The following is a 17137-nucleotide window of genomic DNA, read 5'->3' as shown; positions in this document are numbered from 1 at the left end:
TCTGTATCTTGACTGTGGTGATGGTGGTTATAGGAGTCTACATATGTGATAAAAGGACATAGAAATATACATACATGTTATATAGATGTCATTTTCTTGGTTTTGATATTGCACAATGGTTATCTAAGATGTAATCATTGGAGGAAACTATGTGAAGAGTACACAGGACCCTTCTCTATTATCTTTGTAACTTCCCATTAATCTATAATTTCAAATTAAAAAGTTTTTAAAAATTCCACTTAAATTTTTAAAACTAAAAACACTTATGATTGAACCAATGTGTATCAGACAGTTAAACATACCACTCAGATCATTTCTGTTTCTAAGTATGAAAACCAAAGCAAGCAAGTGAACCATCACAAGTACATGTCATGATCTGAAAGGCTATGTAGTGGTAATGACAACTCTGTTCCAGTGGAGCAGAGCACATATAGTCAGCACACTCAGAACAGGCGTCAGAGCTACATAGACAACATATCCTTTTTAGTTAGGGAGATACACAGGGATTAATTCTGAGACTCAATTCTGTAGTTCCTGGGCAGAAAATATCTATCCCTAGTCGGTGGGGCCACAACCCAAAGGCAACCTACCATCATCAATGTACCCAGGAGTGGAGTCAGAGGGGCCACACTGGTTTGAGCACTCCACTCCTAGGAAGTAGGCTTTTACTGAGGAACTTGGGCATAAAGAATGAATAATTCAACTGGCTCACTCACATTAGGAAAGACAGTAAAAAAAACAAATCTCTACTGCTGAGACAGTAGAGATTCCTGTGAATTCTGTCCCATGGCTAAGATTTAATCTGGGCTGAGGTACATGAAAGAGAGCCAGAGTAATATAGAACCCAGAGTTCTTCCTTAAGGCTCCATATGCAAGCCAGATTCACCTCATTTAAAAAAGGGGAAAAAACACCTTGGGGATTTGAGTAGCTTCCCACTATCCTCTTTTGTGAGAGTCCTGCTTCCTTCCTATTCTTGGGTTCAATGTCATGCCCTCATATATCATTCCTCTAGAAAACTCACCTGGGATTTATAGGTAACATACGATCAACTCTACGAAATGACACTATCCTTTGACCTCAGTTAAGAAGTAAAACTTATAGGTAAGCTTTTTGCCTTAAATTTGCTTTTTCCCATTTATAGTAGTAAAAAGTTTACTCAACGACAAAACAAAACAAAACAAACCCTCAAAACCTGAGATATATAGGTAAGTAGAAAATAAAGTAGAAAAATAATAAAAACATAACCTAGAGACAGCCAATATATTTTCATAGTGCTTTCCCTACTCATCACTCATGCGTTTATTCAACAAATACTTATATATTGATTTACGTTGTGACAGACACTTGGGATAGAAATGTAGTAAAACCAGTTTCAGTCCCTGTGGCGCTTACTGTCTAATATGAGCAATATAACTATATATCTAGGTTTGAAAGAAAAAAATTAAAATACTATAAACACTGAATAATTAGTTAAAGTTTCACAAAAGAATTCATAAAAGAATTTATGTGAAACAAGCTAAATATGTGTATATAAAATTTTTAGAACACTTATAATAGCCTAACAATAGTAAGTTAGGAAATATATAGTGAGATCTCATTTACAATGTAATCAAAATATAAACACATAGAAAATATTTTAATAAATTATGTGAGCTACACAGAAATGAGATATGAGGGAGAAAAAAATGGCATAGATGATAGAGGCTCTGTTCATCCCTTGGGCGATCAAATCAAAGTTGTGACAGAAACAAGGAGCAGCAGCAAGGAAAAATCGCCTGGGATCTAGACGAACAAGCCATACAACTAAAAAAGCGCCCTGCAACAGCAGAAGGTAGAAGGGGATGAGGACACAGGGCTGCCTGGTCTCGAGGGGCTGAGTGAGACGGAGGCTGCAGCAGTGGCAGACACCTCTTAAAGGAGCGGTGACCGCAAGCGGATTTCGTGGTGATGGACCTGCTCGCTCTGAGCACCAGTGCTGATTAGGCTGCATGCAGGAGGCACAAGGGACTTACAGGGAGACATTGTTGGAGTGAGGGCCAAGGTGAGATTCGCTCTGTACAGAAGTGTCGGGTGGTATCCACTGTTCTGTGTTGAGCCTTCCCCCACACCAGTGCACCTGACAACAGCACAGCCAACGCCTTGACGTCATCAAACTGGATAACAGAGGTCACTCTGCCCAGAGGATTCCCTGAAAACCCGCCTCCCCCAACTCCAGGCCCCACCCATGCCACATCCAGGTATATCCTCAGCAAGTCAGGTACTCCTTGCTGAGCAATGCCTAAACTCACACTGGAGGCAGCTGGCCTCGGTTTCTGGTATGGCCTTTTGAGGCAACTATAAGCACAGTATCTGTGGATTGCTTGCTGAATCTTAACAGGTGGACCCAGAGAGGTTAGAGGCATGGGCTAAGTTTGGCCTGCAGCTGAATCCCTCTCAGGACTGTGCCACTGGACAACTACTTCACGAATCCACCCTAATAAGATCGGGAGAATTAGGAGCTTTGCTTAGTACATAGAAACAGACACAGAAAGGCAGCCAAAATGGGAAGACAAAGAAGCAGAAACCATATGAGAGAACAGAACAGAGATCCAGATATAATGGAGTCAAGTAATCTAACAGATGCAGAGTTCAGAACACTGGTTATAAAGATGCTCTATGAACTTTTGGAAAGTGTAGATAAATTCGGTGAGAATTCAACAAAAAGATAAAAAACATAAAAATGGAAATGGAAATTATAAAAGGGAATCAGTCAGAAATGAACACATTATCTGAGATGAGAAGTATATTAAATGGAATAAACAAAGGAATAAACAAAGTGAATAAAGGACCAAATGTCCTATCTAGAGAATGGGAAAGCCAAGACCATGCAATCAGAATGGCAAGAGATAAGATGCCAAGACTATAAAAATAACTTAAGGAGAATAATTTAAGAGACACTATTAAGGGTCTAAATATCTGTCTGAGTGGCATAACTGAAGAAAATCAAGATGCTGAACAGCTGTTTGAAGAAATAATGATGGAAAACTTCCCTAACTTGGTGAAGGAAATAGAACCCCAGGAAGTTCAGAGAAATCCAAAATCAGGGACCAAAGAGGCCCACACCAAGACACAACATAATTAAAATGCCAAAGGTTAAATACAAAGAAAGAATATTAAAAGCAGCAAGAGAAAAACAGATACTTATAAGGGAACACCCATAAGACCGGCAGCTGATTTCTTGAAAGAAACTGCGCAGACTGAAGGGCTTGGCACAAAATATTCAACAGGATGAAGACCCAGGATCACAACCAAGGATACTTTATCCAGAAAAGCTATCATTTAGAGTTGAAGGACAGATAAAGAGCTTTTCAGACAAAAATAAGCTAAAGAAATATATCACCACCAAGCCAGTATTACAGGAAATGTTGGAGGGACTTCTTTAAGAAGAAAAAATACAAAGACTCATTTCAGATTAAGAAACAAAGAGACTGAGAGGAAGAGGATGGAAAAAGATATTGCTTTGCTAGACCTAGAAAGTATGTAAGTCAGACAGATAGGTAAACATTATATGATTTCACTAATATGCAGAATCTAAGGAATAAAAAGAACAAACTAATCCAAAACAGACTCACAAATATAGTGGACAATTTGGTGACAGACAGAGGGGAGAGCGGTTTGGGGGGCTGGGAGAATGGGGTGAAGGGTTAAAGAAGTACAGATTAGTAGCTGATGGTCATGAGGATGGGGAGCATGGCATAGGGAATGCCATTAATATTAATATGTTGGCTAGGTGGAGGGTCAGGGGAGGGAGGGAGTAATTGAGGGGATTGTTTTATGAACTATCTAGATGTCTAACCAATGTACTGTATACTTGAAACTAATTTAAAAAAATATATAAAAAATGAGATATAAAGAAGGTTTAAATAGTTGGTAAGACATATACCAGGACACAGTATGAGAAAATTAAATATTATTAAAATGGCAAATACATCAAAATGTATAAGTTTACTACAAATGACAAAAATACAAAAGATTTTTTTTGTCTTTGACAAAATTATTCCGTATTTCATCACAATAACAGGCAAGATTTTTAAAATTTTCTAAATTAATTTATTGACTTAAATTTTCTGTAAAATAGTGTGAACTTAGCAACTTTTTTTTTTACTGTAGTTAAAATAGTGTGAACTTTGCAACAAAACTAGCAAATTACCACAGAACAAACTGACCCCCAAATCAATAATAATATAATATATAAAATAATTTAATATTAGAAGAAGAGAATAAGGGAAGAATTTTCAATAAACAAGGTTGGAATAACTGGTCGGCAATCTGGTATCCCCAAAATTAATTACAGGCATCTTAAAGAGTTAAAGTTTTTAAAGATAGATGAAAAATAGTAGAAAAAACTAAAATTAAGTATTTATGGAAGTTCTCAAGAGGTGCGGGTTATCTAAGCTTACATGCTACAGGAGAAATCGAAAAAGAAACAGATTTGAATACATAAATTGAAACTTATGTCTAGTTTTTAAAAGGTCTCACTTAGAATCAAAACAGAAAAGCAAGTAAGAGACTAGAAAAAATATTTCAAATAAATAAGACAATGAAGTATTTTATCATACTTAGAAATTATACTAATAAGAATTTGTAAATCTCTGATATGTAGGATAAGGATATGAGAGACCATTAGCATAACAAGAATAGCTTCCTAGAAACAGGTATGGAATGTCAAAGGGTTTGTGCATTTTAAATTTTAATATATACTACCAAACTGGCCCCACAAAAATATTGCTCCTATTTATATTCTCACCTACAATGTATGAGAATCTACTTTCCCACGAACTCATAAACACTACATTATTAACCTTTAATTTTTGCCAATCAGAAAGGCAAAAAAAAAATCATTTCTTGTTTTAATATGCATTTCCTTAAGGTTAACCATCTTTATATTTATTGGCCATTAGTATATATTCTTAGAGGAATTTAACTGTTCATGTTCTTGCTCATTTTTGTCATCTTTTGTTCTTTTTATATTATCTTTTAGTCCTTGACTTTAATGTTATGACACCATAGTTTTAATCAGATACTTAGTGTTTCAAATCTGTACCCAAATTTCACCAACTTTCATATCATTTAATACATTGCTTCCAAAATGAATGTGGATGTCACACAGAGAATCCATGGCAGAGTTCCAATGTTATATGTAACAAAACAAAGTATCCAAACAACTAGCCTGCCCAAATAATTCCAAATGATAATGAAACCCCTGGAATAGAATGTAGAATTTATGCTGTTGGAATGAGCAGAGCCAGCAGAGCAGCATTCTTAAGGAATGAGTTCTAGACAATAATTTTCTACTGTACTAAATTGTACCCTCTTCAATTAAGTGATATTGACTCCAATCCAAGTATACTATTCCCCAGACCGATAACTCAAAATTACACACAAAATAATCTGGCTGTGCTAGCCTACTTCTACCATGCTCTACCCTTCTTTCACAAAAGCAGCCAATTCCCCAACAGTCAATTTATTCGATAAGCAAATGACCAAAAATTATCTCTTAACTCCACCTAAAGTGACAACAAACTGCAATATATAAAGTGGTTTCAACAATTAAAGGGTTTTTCCGCCCAGTTATATCTTAGTTTTAGCTTCCCCGCAGCCATTTCACCCTGTGGCTGGGCAAAGTGATATATATACACACATCTCTGGGAGAGGAGAAACACAAAAAGCAATTGCCTGGATTGAAAATGTATTTATCCAGATTTGCTAGATAGCTCAGCTTAAATACTTTTTAATCCAATGACTGGGATTGACTGGGACAAGGTCCTTAGAGACAGAAACACACAGAGGTCATGTGGCCAGGAGGCAGACTGGGGTGATGCAGCTGCAAGCCAAGGAACTCCAAGGACTGCCAGCAATCATCTTCCTTAGAGCCTTCAGAGAGAACATGGCCCTGCTGACACCTTGATTTCAGATTTCTAGCCTCCAGAACTGCAAAAGAATAAATTTGTTGTTTTAAGCCACCCAATTATGGTAATTTGGTAAAGAAGCTCTGCAAAACTAATAAACCATGAAATAAAATGGCTGTAAACTCTATAAGTAATTAAAATAAATGAGTTTTCCACAAGTTAACACAAAACTGTGGGCTTGCAGCACCACTTGCTCTTTGTAAATAGGGTAATCATATATCTCCGTTAGTGAGAACAATCCTGGCTTATGCCTGCTGTCCTGGAATCCCTATGATTCTCAAAAGTAACTTGCTTTTGATAATAAATCAGATGGTCATCTTATTTATGAACGAGCCTAGAATATCCTTCTGTTTGTCTTCTTTCAAATCCCACCTTGTTCAAATAACACTGATTCCCCTTTTCCTACTGACAGAATAATTCTCTCTGTATTTATAGTATTTTATAAATACAGCTATTATAGCACTCACATTCTATTATAATTACTTGCTTACGTGTCCACTATATGTTCGTAGACACATAGCACAGCGCTAGAAATAGAGTGAATACTCAATAGATGTTTTCTAAATTTATTAGATGATTTACTTAGAAAACTGACAAAGTATCTGCATAGACAGTTTTCTTTCACTTTTGTCCCTTACACACTCTCCAGGGCCCAATGAAGGTAGTGATACAAAATCCAACCTCCTGCTCAGTTTTCCTGCCAGTGTCTAAAAACTTTAAACTTCAAAAGGATCTCAACTTACTTCTCAAGCACTATTTTATTTACATATAAATAGGAAACAAGTTGAGAATATATATATATTATACACACACACACACACACATACATATGTGTGTGTGTATATAATATATATATAATATATATATATATATAATATATATATATATATATTCATTTCAAAGTCTTTTTTTTGTTTTAAAATACATGTCAAGTCGCCAAAAATGTAGTTACAATTATTTATTCTGAATGGGAAGTGACTAGCTTCAAAAATGATTCATAAGATTTCCGTACAATTCCTCTGAGTTGCCTTGTGCCTAGCATAGAGAATGCTGCCAACCATTCGTTAATGTGAGACAGCAAGACTTTAGAGCACCAAAGGCTCCTGCTACACCCCTGTTTCAGGGATGTCAGCAATCTCCTTGCTGTCTTTTGAGGAAAATAAAAAGGTTAAGACTCTGTTAGTGTGTAAAACTTTACCCATTCATCAACTCATACTTATTCTGATCATAACTTCTAACTTTTAACTACATATGAATCTAATTGATTATACTCACAGCTCTTCACCCTCCTTGTGACCATAAATGAGGTATGCTACCAGAAACACACAAAAAATGTTCTACTATACAATAAAAATTATACTTTCTACCCCACCAACAATAACGTCATCAAAAACGGGAATCTCAAAGTAATTTGAAAACAGCATCATAGAAGCACAGCCTTTTCTTAAAGCATTTTAGCTTTACCCAAATATCAAACAGATAAAATATGAACCATGTAATATTAAGTGGGATAAAAATATGTCAATTGTCCTTTTTCCTAAGTGTTTATTCAACAATAGTCTAGCTTATTTCAAAGTATTTCAGTCATATGAAATAACACAATGTTTCTACAATGCTTTTGTAAGAAATGAAGATTTAATAAGACTTGCAAAACATTTGGCCTCTAGTGTGAAACTTTTGTTTTTGGTGTGATAGCTTTATGAGTTAAGAAGCCACTTAATAGCATTTCTATTCTGAGACACAGAATAGACAGGTGTTATGTTACACGGGTATTGCCTACATTTTAGGAATGGGTCATCTCTCCTAGAGATGCTTACTTTGCAACCAATAAAAACACATGTGCCAAAAATTAAACTCACACTGTCAAGACTGAAATTCTATGTCTCTAGACAAAGACTGACACAAGTAAATCAAACAGGACCTTAGTTCTTCTATATGTAGATATTAAAATAAAAACTGATTAAATTTTTCACTGAAAATCAACATCAGAAATCAATGAATTCTCATCAAATCAACAAGTACCTATGGAACATTTGTCAATGCCTAACTTGGATTAAGAATGCAGAATTTCTGTTTATAGAAGTTTACAAATTAGCAAGGTAGTTATTCTTATGAAAAGAAACAGTAAATGAATAGACAATTCAATTCAAACACTGAATAAGCACAAAAGATTAAAATACCAAAAAGCACGTAATCAAGCACAGTATTGGGCACAATCTTCACCAGCCACATAGCAGCCTGTGTGTAAGATCTGCATAAAATTCCTTTTAACTGCTCAGTGACTCTCCTTAAAGCCCTTTCCGGGTTCTGGCATGCATCATCAGGTAAAAGGCCAACCTCCAGCCTCCCTGCCCCTGTCACCACCCACTGCCCTGCACTTTTTTACTTATCAAAAACCACCTCCATGTAGTTACTGGCCTCTTCTCCTTTAGTTTCCCCACTCCTACATTCCTGCCTATCCCTAAAATTCCCACCCTACTTTATTAGTCTGAATGTTACTCATTCTTCATAATTCCAGAAAGGTATATTCCCTGATACCTTTTACCACCCTCCACATCCTGCAGTCCCTCGGGGTAAGGAGGACACTTAGGGTGCTCTATCAGCTCACAGTACTTACATTGTATTCAAAGTATCTTTGCTGTGTCTCCCCCACCCCCAAATTGTCTAACTTCTACGGAGAAGAAACAGGACTGCTTCCAAGGTCAGTAAAAATTCAAATCCTGAACACTTCTTAAATCTTCCGCATAAGAATCAGAAACTCTTAAAAAAGTTAATGTTATTTATTAAATGGACTAACAATACAATAAAATCTTCCGGCATCCTCGGCATACTTTCTTTATACAACTATTTTAATTAATACTTTTTTAAAGCAGTGTTAGGCTTAGAGAAAAAAAGTACAAATATTTCTTAATCTCAAAAGACAAAATTCTTCAGCGCCAAAAAAAATAAAAAATAAAAACTACTACTCCCCAAGTGATGCTGTAAACTCGTACTGGAACTCTAACTCGTTCTAATCTCAAGGGCAACAAGAGCCCATCAGCGCCCACTGACACATTTCCCAACCACAGGGCTTGGTCACCAGAGCTGAGACACCACCAGCTGGCTATGACCTACTCTCTAAAGCGGCTGAGTCCTTCCCGCCCTCTCTGCTAAACTTCCATGATGGGCATCACTTCTGCTGTCCTCCAAGACGGTTGGAGACTTCTGCTCCTAACCCCAGGCCTTCAACCATGGGGCTAAAGTTAGAATTAGTCTTCAAGTCCCAGGGCCTCTTAAGTCAGCACCCTCCCAGCAACGAGACGTTCTCTCCTCAAGACTGACGCGGGTTCGCGATGTCCCGGCTCCTCTGCCAAGGCCAGGCTGCGATTTGGGTCCAAGCCTCCAACCCAGATGGGTCCGCGAGGGCCCCAAGACACGACCTGACTGGCCTCCACCACAGGTGTCCCTTCGGACTCCGTAGACTGGACAGTGAGGCCGGAGCCGGCCAGAGGGAAGCCATCCCGCGAGGGCAGGACGGGTGGCAGGAGGCGGCCAGGAAATGATAAGCGTCTGTCCGTCAGAGTTGGGCTGGGCCGTCAAGAACTTTGCGACGAGCGTCTGACACAGGCAGGCTGAGCAACAAGAGGATTAAGGCGGCGGGCGACGGCCTGGGACGGGCTAAGGCCGCGCTCCCGGGACCCGAGTTGGGACGGAGGGCGACAGGAGGGCGAAAGAGGGCTCCGAAGCGAAACGGCCCGGGCCGGGTGGACTGCACGAACGAATGACCCAGCATCCCCCGCCCGGACGGCGCCACCGCCCCGCTTCCCGGAGCCAAGAACAGCGCTGCCCACGGCTCTCGTCTTTCAGCTCCGTACCTCGTCTAAAGACCCACAGGCGTCGAGACCGCCGCTCTCCCCGCGTCGCTCGAGTAGTCCTGGCTCTGCCAGTCCACAACCCGCCCTCACACGGACCCTCCCTCTCTCAAGCCCCGCCTCCGCGAACGCACGTCACGCACGCACCGACGTCACTTCCGGGGCCTTGGGCCTTCGGTGGGAGGATACCCTTACGGGTTACCCCGGAATCTGTGCTGGGTGGAGCGGGGCCGAACCCAGAGGTGCAATGACAGCACCCGCAATCCTAGAGAGAAGGGGAAAGAGGCCTGAAGGGTAACCCTGGAGTGCTGACTTGGAGCGTTCGGGAGCCTGCGAGAAGCCGGCCCTTCTGTCTTTTCCTCAGTCCTCGCTTCTGGGAGCTGACTCGCAGTTGCCTGAGGGCGACTCTGCCATTTCGATCCTGCCTGGCCGTGGACCATTTTACTAACGTGGAATGGGAGGCAGGAGGCTGCAAGAGAGGAGTCATTGGGCCAGAAGACGGTTGCCAGCACTTAGGGAATGAGGCCGCCTGAGAAACTAGTGAATCCGATCCCTTCACGGATCTTAGGATTTTAAAAGTATTCAAATTAAAGGACCTTAAAGAAGTTGGTTGATCCAGAACCATTTTTAATACCTGAGCTTAGTGAAACTAGAAGTTAAATTTACCAGTGTCACACAGTATTAAAGGTTGTCAATGAAATCCAGTTCTTGTGATTCCCATTTCAGAAATGTGTTAAAGAAACAAAATACAACTGAGTAAAATATGAAGATCTAATTGGCTTTATTAAGCAATTCATGAATCAAGCAGCATACCATCTAGCAACTAGAAGAGTGCTCTGAGGGGCTTGTACAAAATGGAAGATTTTTATAGGGAAAAGGGTGGGGCAAGGGAGCAATTAACAAAAAGGATTATATGGGAAGTTTTTATCATTAGGATTACCTCTTCTTTCTATGAGGGATGGAGATGGACTATGTGACTAATTACGTTACCCATGTTTGAGGAGAAAATTCCAGACTGGTTGTCTAAGATTATGTTTCTTGGAGAGGTTGAAACTGCAACTATATCAGTTATTAAATCTAGGTTGGTATCATAGACTTTCAGCGCAAGCGATACCGTTTGGGGCCTGTAGTTTTCTCTTTAACTATTGGAAATAGCAGCTGCCTCTGTATCCCTTGTCAAAAGAACTCAAAGAGTCTGGAAGCTTTGGCTAGAAATAAATAATAGATTTATGCAAGGGTCTTAGGGTTTGCAAATTGGAAACAACTAAGCAATACCCAGAGTGTTTCGAAGAAGAAAGAAAAACAGAGTTCTTATAATAAAAAGTACATTCTGAAGAGGAATCAGTCCTGCATTCTTAGCCTCTGGATTGGTCTGAGATGGTAATCCTCTAGGTGACCAATGGTCTGGATCCTGGATGACAGGTGGTCTGGATACATGAACTTTCCTAGTCCTTCAGGGGGTAATCAGAAGGTTATCTGTAATTTTGATGTATATCTAGGCATTGATGCAAGACTAGAAAGCTCAAAAGTTTAAGTTACCAGTCCAGTTAAAATGAATAGAATCATTTCCTTATGCCTCAACCTACTTGGTTTTAGTAATTTAGCAGCTTAGCTATAGTCAATCCTGTTGATTTTAAGTAATGTCCAAACCTGTAGAGAATTTTTGAGTTTGAGCCAAACTGACAATTGCCAGTAAGCAAAATCTCAATGGATTGATAAAATGCTCCAGGTAATGGCAGTTTTGTAGCTTATTTTATATATTAGAATAAAAGGAGACATGAGGAGGGTTACATGAAATCCATTGGTGGTAGATTAAGTGGGTGGGAGAAAGCAAAGCAAGGAAATCTTGGGGATTGGATAAAAAGTAAAATGGAGAGACACTTCTTTTACATTGGAGGGTACAGGATGGTTAATAATTAACATTTATAGCACACAGAGATGGCATGTGAGGAACAAGGTAAATATGTAGGTTGCTGTAGTCTTGTTCTCTGGTGTTGTGGTTGTAATGTAAGGAGGCAAGAGAATTAAAAATGGTAATCAAGCCACAATCAGAGACTGCAATATGCTGATCAGCCCTGCAGTCAGCCAGGAGGACATCTTCAGAACAAAGGAAGATTTCTACTAGGATTGCTAACAGACCATTCTCTACACCCGTGAAGGGGAACCAGGAACCACGAGTCATTCCCTATGGCTAAAACCATGGGGAACCTATGGCTTAAAGGCTGGGAACTGCCAGCAGGCTTTTCACTCTACATATTCTTACTTTTTCATGCTACATACCCTTCCCCTTCCTCACTGTTGTCCATATCAAAGGAAGTGAGTTAACAAAGTCTTTTAAACAATAACTCAAAGGTCTATGGCCATGCCACCCTGAACGTCCATGCCACCCTGAACATGCCCGATCTCGTCTGATCTCGGAAGGTAAGCAGGGTCAGACCTGGTTAGTATTTGGATGGGAGGTCACCTAGAAATATCAGGTGCCGTAGGAGTGTAAAAACAACAACAACAATAACTCACAGGAACTAAAGAATGATACGTAAACTGAATTCCTTGAACATTCAAACTGCCCCCACACACACACACTCACTATCTTTCCAAGCTTTTCTTGGTCCCTCTCATTCTGTCTCCAAGAGGATATCACACTGTCTGTGGAGTACTACTCCTTTTTCTAATAAACTTTCCTTTGACTTAACTTTGGTGTGTGTAACTTTCAATCTCTGAGTTTGTAGGACCCATCATACTGGCCTCCATTGAGTTTGTCATGTTTAGTATGTGGCTCCTTTTTTGTCCACACTCCATTTTATTTCTTCACTCTATTCCTCACCTGGATGCCATATATGGCATACAGTGCAGTCACAACAGGAGAGACAAAGAGGGAGAGAGAGAGAGAAAGAAGAAAGAAAGTAAAAAAGAGGAATGAAAGAAAGGAAGGGAGGCAGGACAGGTAATGCAGGGACACTCCATCCTCCCCTAGGATATGGCTCTGGAAATTTTTTCTTTCTTCAGACCTCCCTGTATTTAGCTTGGGCAAGGGTGGATAAGCCAAAACCGGTCTTTAGTAGGGCATGACCTTTGGCTAATTATAATATCGTTATAATCTCATCCGTATTGCAAACATTGCAGCTCCCATCATGCACCTGACAGGATGACAGTTCTGGAAACACCAAATGAGGAAGAAAATGCAGGAAACCGAGCTCCCCTCTTATAGGGTCCAAGTCTAGCTTGAATCAAGGAGATAGAGAAGAGAAAAAGTTATTTTAAAGCAGTAAAGATTTTCACGGTTACAGCAGCAGCAGCTACAGCAGCAGCCCAGAAACAAGGCCAGACGAACCCAGAGAGCCCTGCCAAAGCTGGGCCAGAGGCAATCAAGGAAAATCAATAAATTTGATTAAAGTTAAAAAAAAAAATAGAAGAGGAAAACTAGAAAAGAGGAATAATGTGGAAGCTAAGAGAAGAAAGAGAAGACCAAGGGATTGATTAGGAATCAGATTTCCCAGAAAGGTTAGATAAAATGAATCTACCCAAGAGAAATGAAAACATATTAATGGAGTGGTGAAAGTAGGCATCCTTGTCTTGTTCCTGATCTTAGGGAAAAAACTTTTAGTCTTTCATCATTGAGTATGATGTTACCTATGGGTTTTTCATATATGATCTTTTATCATGTTGAGGATGTTCCCTGCTATTCCTAGTGTACCGATTATTTTCATCAGGATGGGGTATTTAATATTTTACAACAATTTTATTTTTATTGTTATAAAATATAGATAATACAAAGTTTACTTGCAAAAGCATGTCGTTGGATTCTTATCTAACGCCATATACAAAAATTAACTCAATATAGATCAAAGACTTAAATGTAAGAGATAAATTCAGAAAAAAAAAAAAGAGGGAAAGCTTCATGACAGGAGATTTGGCAATCTCTTAACTATGATAACAAAGGCACAGGTGATAAAAGAAAAAAATAGGCAAATTGGACTTATCAAGATTAAAAACTTTCATGCATCAAAGGCCACAATCAACAGAATACAAAAGCAATTTACAGAATAGAAGAAAGTATTTGCAAATCACCTATCTGATAAGGCATTGTTATCTGGGATATATAGAGAACTCTGAAAACTAAACAACAAACGACTCTATTTACACGAGATGTCTTTCCATTCATTTATTTCTTTAAGCAATGTTTTGTAGTTTTCAGTGTACAAGCTTTTCACCTCCTTGATTCCTAAGTATTTCATTCTTTTTGATGCTACTGTAGATAAAATTATTCTCTTATTTTCCTTTCCAAATTCTTCATTGTAAGTGTATAGAAATGCAACAGATTTCTGTGTGTTGCTTTGTATCTTGCTACTTTTCTGCATTTATTCTAATAGGTTTTGTGTTTCGTGTAATCCCTGGGGTTTTCTACACAAAAGGTCATATCATCTTCAAATAGCATCATTCTTCCTTTCCAATTTGGATAACTTTTATTTCTTTTTCTTGCCTAACTGCTCTAGCTAGCACTTCCAATACTATGTTGAATAGAATTGGCAAAAATGGGCATCCTTCTCTTGTTCCTAGTGGAAAAGCTTTCAGTCTTTTACCACTGAGTATAGTGTTAGCTGTAGGTTTTTCATATGTGGCTTTCTTATATTGATGTAGTTTCCCTCTATTCTTAGTTTGTTGAGTGTTTTTACCATGAAAGGATGTTGAATTGTGTCACAAACTTTTTCTGTATCAATTAAGAAGATCAAGTAGTTTTCCCTTTTATTCTCCTAGTATAGTGTACATTGATCAATTTCTTTGTTTAACCATCCTTGTATTCCACATAGTCACAGTATATAATCTTTTTAATATGCTGCTAAATTCAGTATAGTATTCTGTTGAGGATTTTTCTATTGATGTTCATATAAGATATTAGTCTGGTTTTTTTTCTTGTAGTGTCATTGCTTGGCTCAGTATCAAGGCAATGCTGGCCTTACAGAATGAGTTGGAAAGCATTCCCTCCACTTTTAATTTTTTGGAAGAATTTGAAAAGGCTTGGTATTAGTTTTTTAAATGTTTGGTAAAATTCACCAAGGAAAACCATCAAGACCAGTGCTTTGCTTTGTTGAGAGGCTTTCGATTACTACTTATAGGTCTATTCAAATTTTTTCTGTTTTTGTGATTCAGACTTGGTAGGTTATATGTTTCTAAGAGTTAGTTCATTTCATTTGGTTATTCAATTAGTTGGTGTACATATATGCTCATGGTATTCTCTTATAACTCTTTTCATTAATGTAAAGTCAGTAGTAATGTCTCCTCTTTCATTTCTGATTTTAGCAATTTGAATCTTCTCTTTTTTTGTCAGTCTAGCTAAGGATTTGTCATTTTTGCTGATCTTTTAAATAAAACAAGTTTTGGTTTTGTTGGTTTTCTATATTCTCTTGCTTTCTGATTCTCATTTCATTTATCACCACTAAATCTTTATTTCCTACCTTCTGCTAATTTAGTTCGGTTTGCTCTCCTTTTTCTAGTTTCTTTAAGGTATATCATTAGGTTATTGATTTGTTTCTTCTTTTTTAATGTAAATGTTTAAAACTAGAAATTTTCCTCTGAGCACTGCTTTCACTGCTTTCCATAGGTTTTGTAGTTTTGTTTTTATTCTTCTCAAAGTATTTTTTAATTTCTCTTGTGGTTTCATCTTTGATCATTGGATGTTTAAGAGTATGTTTTTTAATTTCTACATTTTTGTGAATTTTCCTTCTGTTACTGATTTCTAAATTTGTTCCATTGTGATTAGAAAAGATATTTTGTCTGATTTCAGTCTTTCAAAATTTCTTAAGATTTGTTTTATGGCCTAACGTATGTTCTACTCTGGACAATGTTCTACGTGCACTTGTGGAAAATGTATAATCCATTATTGTTGGGTGAATTGTTCTATATATGTTTGTTAGGTCTAACTGAATTATAGCATCATTCAAGTACTCTCTTTCCTATTGATATTGTCTCTGGTTCTTCTATCCGTTATTGAAAGTGGGATAGTGAAGTCTCCAACTATTATTGTACAACTATCAATTTCTCCCTCTGTTCCCTTTTGTTTCATATATATTATGTGTATACATGCTTATAATTTTTGTATCTTCTTGTTGGATTAAATCCTTTTCAGTATATACTGTCATCCTTATCTCTTGTAGCCATTTTTAATGTAAAATCTATTTGGCTTAATAATATAAGCTACCCCAGCTCTCCTTTGGTTACTGTTTGCACAGAATATATTTCTCCATGCCTTTTCTTTCAACCTCTTTGTACCTTTATATCTAGAGCGAGTCTCTTATAGACAGCATATACATGAAACTTTTTGGAAAATACATTCTTCCAACCACTGACTTTTTATTGGAAATAATTTACACTTAAATTAATTACTTATACTAATTTATTTCTGCCATTTTGCTACTTGTTTTCTATGCTTTATATGTTTTTGTTCCTCAATTTGGCCATTACTAAATTTTTTGGTATTTAGTTGTGTTTCTGTAGCCTACCATTTGATTCAATTCTTTCATTTTCTGTATATTTTTTGGTTATTTTCTTAGTGGTTATCTTTGGGATTATAATCAACATCTTAAACTTATAACAATTTAGTTTGAATAACACCAACTTATTTAAAATTGTATATACTCTGTTCCTCTACATTTCTGTCTCTCTCATTTTATCTTGCTATTGTTAGAGATCATCTTTATAAATTATGTGCCTATTAATGCATTTACAATTAATGTTTTATGCATATGCCTTTAAATCATAGGAAGAAAAGGAGCTACAAACCAAAGTACAATAAATCTGGATTTCACATTTACCTAGGTATTTACCTTTACCAGTGTTCTTTAGGTCTCCATATGGTTTCAATCTTTGTCTAGTGTCCTTTGTTTATCAACCTCAAGTATTCCTTTTAGCATTTCTTACAGAGCAGGTCTACTACTAATGAACTCCTATAGCCTTTGTTTATTCAGGGATGTCTTAATTTCTTTTTCATTCTTGAAAAATAATCTTGCCAGGTAAAGAATTCTTGGTTATAATTATTACAGTTGCCAAATGGATATTTTCTAACACTATCATTCCTTCTATATTTATTAGCTGACATTTTACTCTATTTAAGAACTTTCCTTTCTACCTTTTATGTAACTATTTATTTATTTGTGTCCACATGAATTCATGGATTCTTATTTTATTCAGTGGGATATAACTCATTACTATATTTTGATGCTCAACTTATCCCATCATTTCAATTTTTAATAATGTGTGCCTACGACAGGGATTTTAACTTTATACCATATTAAGTCATTATTTCTAGCAGCAATAAAAGAAATAAATCTTCCTTAATAAGA

The 17137-nt window shown here is 37.5% G+C and overlaps 1 protein-coding gene and 1 pseudogene across 9 annotated transcripts in view; one reads left to right on the top strand and one right to left on the bottom strand.

Moving 5' to 3' along the window:
- Positions 1–17137, bottom strand: part of RABGEF1 (RAB guanine nucleotide exchange factor 1) — an 82816-nt gene that overhangs the window by 45592 nt on the left and 20087 nt on the right. For 2 of the 9 annotated variants that reach the window (XM_039849413.1, XM_039849415.1), the window contains exon 1: positions 9804–9933. The exons of 6 other annotated variants lie outside the window; for them this stretch is intronic. The gene's annotated coding sequence lies outside the window, so the exon portion shown is untranslated. Of the gene's footprint in view, positions 1–9803; positions 9939–17137 lie in introns of those variants that run through there. One more of the 9 variants, XM_039849414.1, reaches the window with a different exon arrangement.
- On the top strand, positions 12171–12289 carry LOC120592042 (uncharacterized; annotated as a pseudogene).

This window comes from Pteropus medius, unplaced genomic scaffold (genome assembly GCF_902729225.1).
Source record: "Pteropus medius unplaced genomic scaffold, Ma_sr-lr_union100, whole genome shotgun sequence".
Lineage (NCBI taxonomy): Eukaryota > Metazoa > Chordata > Mammalia > Chiroptera > Pteropodidae > Pteropus > Pteropus medius.
The sequence above is the reverse complement of the archived record's forward strand: the minus strand, read 5'-3'. Positions and strand labels throughout refer to the sequence as shown.